The following is a 7496-nucleotide window of genomic DNA, read 5'->3' as shown; positions in this document are numbered from 1 at the left end:
GACTTTCTGACGAATACCGAGAAATAACATTCTGACGAACTTCCGACAATATTCCGATGCGGACACACGAGACTAGAGTTCATCGGAAAAACTATATACCGACGGAGACGGATCCTCCGAAGATTCCGACGAACTAAGTTCTCGGTAAATACCGACGGAGTCTGATTCGTCGGTAAATACCGACGGAATATGACTCGTCGGTAAATACCGACGGATTACGATTCGTCGGTAAATTCCGACGACTCACCATTCGTCGGTATGTTCCGACGAATCATAGTCCGTCGGTATTTACCGACGAGTCATACTCCGTCGGTATTTACCGAGAACTTAGTTCGTCGGAAAATGTCAATTTTAATAATACGAATTAATTTTGCATTTTTATATATATATTTTATATGAAAAATTAATTAATAAATAAATAAAATCTGAAATTTAAAACTAATAATATTATAGAATTTAAATTCATACAAACCGAAATAGAAAAAAAACATTCAGAAAATTTAAAATTCATGCAAAACGAAAGAAAAAAACATTCAGACAGTTTTAAAAAGCTGAAAAAAACTAAGAACTCGAAGACATCAAACGATCTAGCTTCTGCATTATCTCGGCGTTGAACTTCTTCTGGGATGCCAGCTCAGCAAGGATAGTGGCATTCTCCGAACGGATAGTGGCATTCTCCGAAAGGATAGTGGTGTTCTGCTCCTCCAATGCCCCAATCCGTTCATCTTTGTCATGTAGCTCCTCGAGAATCATGGGATCGGCATACGGAGCTTGCGAAGAAGACGCCGGATACGAAGAAGCACGGCGGGCCAACCCAACTAAACGGCCTCCTTTCCTTTTAGGAACCGCCTACAAAAATATTTAAAGTTAGTAAATATAGACAAATTAGTAATCGACATTATAAAAAAATATATTAATAAAAAAAATTACCTTTTCAACCATCTCATTTATTTGCAATAGGGACAAGTTGGTTGAAGCTCCCGTAGAATCGCCGTCATCAGAGAGAGGCTGAGATTGAGTTGCTATTTCAGCTTCCACCAAATCAACGACACCTTTGATCACGGGATCCTGAATTTGAATTTTAATCTATATCCGTTCTAGGTTCTTCTAACCTAATATCAGGCTGAAGTTCACTAACAGGCTGAGGTTCGCTAGTACTACCATATTCATAACCAGTTTCCCCATGAAGGTACCAAACTTTATAATTACGTGAAAACCCTTTCATATACAAATGAGTCCAAACATCAAATTCTTTTATAACCTTATTATTATTGCAAGTAGAGCAGGGACATCTTAACATACCACTTTTTGCATCCGGTTGCTGTTGAACAAGCCTCATGAATTCTCCAATTCCTTGAACGTATTCTTCCGTAAGCAAATTAGTGTTGGGATCCAAATGAGGTTTATCCATCCACGAACGATAATAAGCTCCTGAAGACATGATTTTCACGGAATTGTTATGACTAAAGAGAAAGAAGAGAGAATGAGGTGTGAATGAGATGAATGAGGAGGGGTTGCATTTATAGGAAATTGCTTACGGATATCCGACGACTTTCCGACGGAATACCGACAGATATTAAGCATTCCGTCGGAATTCCGTCAGTATTTTCCAATCTCGAACGGCTATAAAACGGTCATATTTATTTGTCGGCAACGGTCACTTGGTTCGTCGGAAATTCGTCGGAAAATACCGACGGAATACCGACGACCGTAACGGTTATATCTTTTCATCGGCATATCGTCGGAAATTTGACGGAATATTCCGACGACTTTTCGACGACTACAACGGTTATATTGTTTATCGGAATATCGTCGAAAAGTCGTCGGAATATTCCGACGACCCATGTTTTCTCGGAAATTCGTCGGAATTAGCCGACGGAATTCCGACGACTTCAGATTTTTTGTTTTCGTCGGAAATCGGTCAGAATTCCGTCCAAAGTGTCCGACGGCTGTGTCGTCCGTCGGAATCTCCGTCGGAATTCGGCGTGTTTTCTTGTAGTGGTAGCAAAACCGGGATTCCCTCTAGATGCTCCATCAGTATTCAGTTTAAACCAACCATTAACGGGCCTCAACCATGAGATATGTTTCTTCACACGTTCCCGGACCACCACGTGCTTTCTAAGCTTCACATTAGCACTTATCACTTCCTGAGCTTTATCTTTAAGGAATTGAACTCTATCTCGACATTTTCCTTCCTCGCCAAAGACGTAGCCGCATCTCCATTTCCAGCACCACCAAACGGTTAGAGCAAAAAGCATAGGCCATAAGTGTGACACCTCCGATCGTAGATGACCGGAAATGACACGGTCGATGTTCCTCGATGGTCGATCCGAGGATCTCAGAATACTTCCGATCACCTTAGACCGACAACCAAAGAACACCAACGCTCGTATTGAATATCACGCCAGGCTTTTCAACCCGAAAAAGCAATATCCGATAGTTAGTTCGTCTGTACTTTAAAAACGTTCTTTATATATCATTTAAAAGCATCTTACAAAATTTGTTATAAAATAACCTCGAGCTTTTCGGTCAACAAATCTTATACATAAGAAATATCAAAACGCCTTTGCAAGGATAATAAAACTACCGCTGGCTAATGCTGTTCCTTTCTGTCCTAGAGTAAGGTCTCCCGTCTACTAGTTACCTGCATCACAAATGAGTCATGAGTAACTAGTTTACTCAGTGAGCCTAGTCCCGCACCCCAACGTATATTAGTAATATCTCGAGCAATCAACTCCATTTGTATGCAGTGGAAATATATTCCATAACAAATAAAAATACATATATAAGGCCTATCATTCCATCGATGTGAATCTTATCTTAAACATCATCTCCACGACACCGCCATTCACTCATACTTATAATATTTATATATAGACTAAACCCGGAAAACCACCAAGGCTAACCGAGCCTAGAGGGGAAATAAATATAACTACCATCTCCATTAGATATTCCAAGATCAAACATCTAACGCTGCATCCAGTTACACGGCCTCCAGGGTGCGACCCCATCATCGTGTCTCGTATCGCAGGAACAATTCACGGTAATGCGGGAATTCGGGAGAGTGAGTATACAATAAGACTTCACATGATTTATACTTATATATTTAATACTATACATATGTATTAGTACTTGAGAACAAGTACTAAGGCTTGGAATAAACCTCTATGATCACTCATAAATATTTTATAAGTGTTTACACTAAGTAAACACCTCACCAATTCAATATTTGTTCAAGAGACAAAGCCTATCAATCATCTACATTCAGTATTGATCAACCATCTATCTAGACTCACCTTTGATTCCATGAGATTGGCTAGGGAAGACTAAACTCGAGCTCAACTAATAACACTCCATTTCACTCCTGATTCAGAACGTGTGGATACATGATCAGTAGGTCGATTCCAACATAAACTCTACTCAGCTTAGTTCAAATCAGTTCAGTTCTGTTGAAGGATAATTCAGTTCAGCTAAGCCTTTAAAAAAATATCTAAGCGACATAACTGAACCAAGATCAATCCACATACAGGCTTAAAAACTAATCTAGACAGGAAGCTTAACAAATCAGTCCACTTGTTCCGAACAAAACTTCTCTGAACTAGTAGCTATGGCTTACCGATTTCCTCAAGTTTTAAGATGAACTTGGTTGATATAAACTTCAAGCTGAACACACGTCTAACCTGATCAGGACAAGATATCCATGATAGGTTCAAGATCAGAAACAGACAAAATCGTTTTGTTTACCTAACAAGAACTGAAGCTCAAGCAAAACTGATCTCATCAAACCCATATGTTCTTACGGATAAAATCAAAGGCTAAAGAACTTGGGTGATTCTAAACTCTTGGACGCCAAACCTTCAGCTCTTAACCACACCAGAACACACTGGATAAAGTCACAGGATAGTGAGAAAGGTTCGTCCTTGCTCAATTCTCTTCTCTGAATTTTTTCTGAATTTTCAACTAATTTTCCTCACAGATTTTTCTCTCTTATTTCTCTCTTTCTCTCTGAACTTTTCTCTGGTTTTCTGTCTGTTTCAGGACGTCCAGAGGAGAGAAGAGGGTATTTTATATCATAAGAAGTTGCTTCAGATGAGAGTTTGCTCCCACAAAAGACAAAGATGAGGTTAGACAGCTGGTGACATGCTTCAGCACACCAAGCAGCACAAGCAGCTGAACATTTCCCTTCCATCAAGAAATATACAAGCAGCTGAAGCAAACAACTTGTGACCAGCATGTGACTTCTAATGATCAACCAGGTAAGCAAGTAGGTGCATGTCATGTCACCTAATTACTGAGGAAGCAAGTAGGCTAGAAGGTGCAAGGCATGTGATTGTTCAGAAATAATTTTAAGAGTTTTGTCGATATTTTACAGACTGTTTCGACTAAATATTTTTCATCCTTCGAATCTCGTCCTGCTCTGAATAAACTCGCCCAGCATGAATAAAAATCGACAATAATAATTAACAATCTACCAGAACCATCAGGAGATGGTCTTTCGACCAAAAGACTGCTCCGTCAAGAGATTAATTCACCGTGTCGATTTTTATTTAAATTCTGTATCGACTAATCTTAAAACTGATCTTAAAGAATTTTCTCGACCAAAATTCTATCTGCTCGTGAGGGTTATTACAATAAGTCTCTCTGTTCCGACTCTTCCTCCCTAGATTCTCAAACATCCATTCCATAAGAGTTTGGTTAAAGAATCTTGGTTGTTTAGATAGTGGGACCGTTCGCGTCCATAACCCTGAAGCTGCAAGACAATCGCGAAGAACATGAAGAATAGTTTCCTCACCGCCTTTACACAATGGACACACACTATTCTCACTCATGTGTCGACGTTTGCATTCCATATTTGTCATGATAGCTTGGTGAGCTACCAGCCATAAGAAGACTCGGACCCGTTCTGGAGCAATAACACGCCCCACCTGATTATAAAACTCCTCCATATTCGGTCTCAGCTCAGCATCTCTAGTCAAAAAAGCATAAGCTGACGTCACCGTAAAAGATCCATCTTTGCTTCCTCCCCACGACATTCTATCTCTTGCTCCAGTGACATCATCCACTACTACTGAGGCCAGTCGTAGACAATTATCCATTAACATATATGGTTCAATTGTTTGAAGTGACCAACCATTACCACTCTGCCAAAGATCACGAACCCTTAGCTCTAATATTTCTTCCGGGACATCTACCACACTAGACTCAGCTAATGATTCATTCAGCAGCCAATTGTCTTTCCAAAAATGGACCCGGCGACCTCTCCAATAACCCAAGATAACCCTGGCACTACAACCTCCCGGAGACTCAGCACCAAACTCCTCCAGGTCGGGGACCAATTTCCCCGGACTATCAACCATGATGGATCTTTTACCTCACCTACTTTGAATTTATGTCGCAGTATCTTAACCCTTAAGCCCTCCTGCGTATTCAGTAACCTCCAGCACAACTTTGCTAACAGAGCAATATTCATTTCTTTGGCTAACCGTATTCCAAGTCCCACTTTAGTCTTCGGTTTACAGATTTTCTCCCAAGAAACTAGGTGTTGTTTTCTGTTGCCCTCACTACTTCCCCAGATAAAGGATCGTGCAATCTTGTCTAATTGATCCAAAGGAGCTATCGAGAGGGCTATTGTACTCATAGTATGTATTGGGATAGATGAGAGAACAGACTTAGTAAGCGTTATTCTCCCCGCTAAGCTCAAGAATCTCCTCTTCCATCCAGCAAGTTTGGAAGAAACCTTCTCAGTTACTTCCCCAAAAGTCTCCTTGTTAATCCTCTTCTGCAAGATAGGCATGCCTAAGTATTTGCCCAACTCTTTAGTTCCTTTTATACCACTCTCACTGCTTATCAAGTTTGCTAAATCCCGATGCACGTTCTCAGAGAAAAAGATTAGAGACTTCTCCAGACTAACTTTCTGTCCAGAGGCTCCACAAAGACTCTCAAGAACTTTGCGAATAACCTTAATCTGCGATACTGAGGCTTCTGCAAACAGGATCTGATCATCCGCAAAACAAACATGTGATAATGATGGTCCACCCCTAGAGAGCTTGATCGTTCACCACTCCTTATTGGCAACAGAAAGCTCAATTTGATGACACAATCTCCTCATACAAAGAACAAATAAGTATGGTGACAGTGGATCACCCTGTCAAAGTCCACGTTGAGGTGTGAACGCTTCTGTCTTCTCTCCATTCCACAATAAACGCATTCACGGGTTCATAACGCATTGCATAATCCATCGAATCCATATCTCAGGTAGCTTCGCTGCCCTGAGTGTATCTTCTAAAAAATTCCATCTGATTCGGTCATATGCTTTCTCAAGGTCTAGCTTAAGGAACCTCATATTTAAGTATTGGCAGATGAATTTGTATAAAGTTAGTGAGTTTTAAGAGTTAATTGATTTTAAAAGTTACGCGGATTGTGAAAATTTATAGAAATTAACTTGTAAAATTTTAATAGTAACTTTTTGTGGAATTTGCGAAATATGACTCAAAACATGATTTTAACTCCAAAAATATCTCAAACTTGAATCAGATACAAAAATAATCCAAAATGCTAGTGAAATTACAACAAACTCTTATGCCCAAACAAAAAACTATAACTCATTTTTACGAATATAACCCCGTAAAGTCTTATGAGATTTTGTAAATCTTCTGAGGTTTTGTAAGTCTTTAAGAGGACTTCCAAGAAGTCTTCTAATATAGTAGATCTTAAAAATAATTTATAAATTTTGTAAAAATAATTTGATAGGAGAAAAATTGAAATCATGTAATTATAAACAATTGTAAGTGATATAAATTAAAATATAATAAAATTGAATTGTTTTCAACATAGATGATTGAAAATAGTGAGTCATGATATTCTTTGGTTTAGGATTTGACAACATATGTTGTAGTATTATATGTATTCTTAGGGCTAGATTTTGGAGCTTAACATTTTTTACAAAATTAAATTTTGACATATATGTGTTTAGTTTTGTGTATATTAAACACCTTTTAAGTTTAATGAAGTGTTTGTTTCTATTTAATTAGTTATTTGAGTTTAGAATTTATATTTAGGATTTAGACGACTTCCACGAAGTCTTCTGGTGATTAGTATTTTATCAGTTAGAAGACTTTCAGGAACGTCTTCTAACTCCCGCTAAAAATATTTTAGTTTTTAAAAGACTTTCAAGTAAGTCGTCTAGGAAGTCTTCTATTAGAAGACTTACTTGAAAGTCTTCTTTATCGAAAAAAATTAACCTTATTAGAATTTTTGTCTTTCCTTTATAAAGAAAATTTACACATTCTTTCTCTTCCTCTCAAATGGCTGCAACAAAAATGTAATGTTTCTCATTCTAAAACTCTCAAACCTCTCTCTAATCTCTTTGAACTTAAAAACACCAAACTTTATATCAATTTATAGTTATTTGATGTCCTCTAACTGATTTATTTTGTTTTTGCAGGTTTTTCATTACATGGTTCTCATCTTCCGTTCCTTTAAAAGTAGATCTATAG

At 38.3% G+C, this 7496-nt stretch overlaps 1 pseudogene; it reads right to left on the bottom strand.

The window, feature by feature from the left end:
* Positions 1–561: 561 nt before the first annotated feature.
* Positions 562–6343, bottom strand: LOC117126092 (annotated as a pseudogene).
* Between the last annotated feature and the right edge of the window lie 1153 nt (positions 6344–7496).

The sequence above is a fragment of the Brassica rapa genome, chromosome A06 (assembly GCF_000309985.2).
Source record: "Brassica rapa cultivar Chiifu-401-42 chromosome A06, CAAS_Brap_v3.01, whole genome shotgun sequence".
Lineage (NCBI taxonomy): Eukaryota > Viridiplantae > Streptophyta > Magnoliopsida > Brassicales > Brassicaceae > Brassica > Brassica rapa.
The sequence above is the reverse complement of the archived record's forward strand: the minus strand, read 5'-3'. Positions and strand labels throughout refer to the sequence as shown.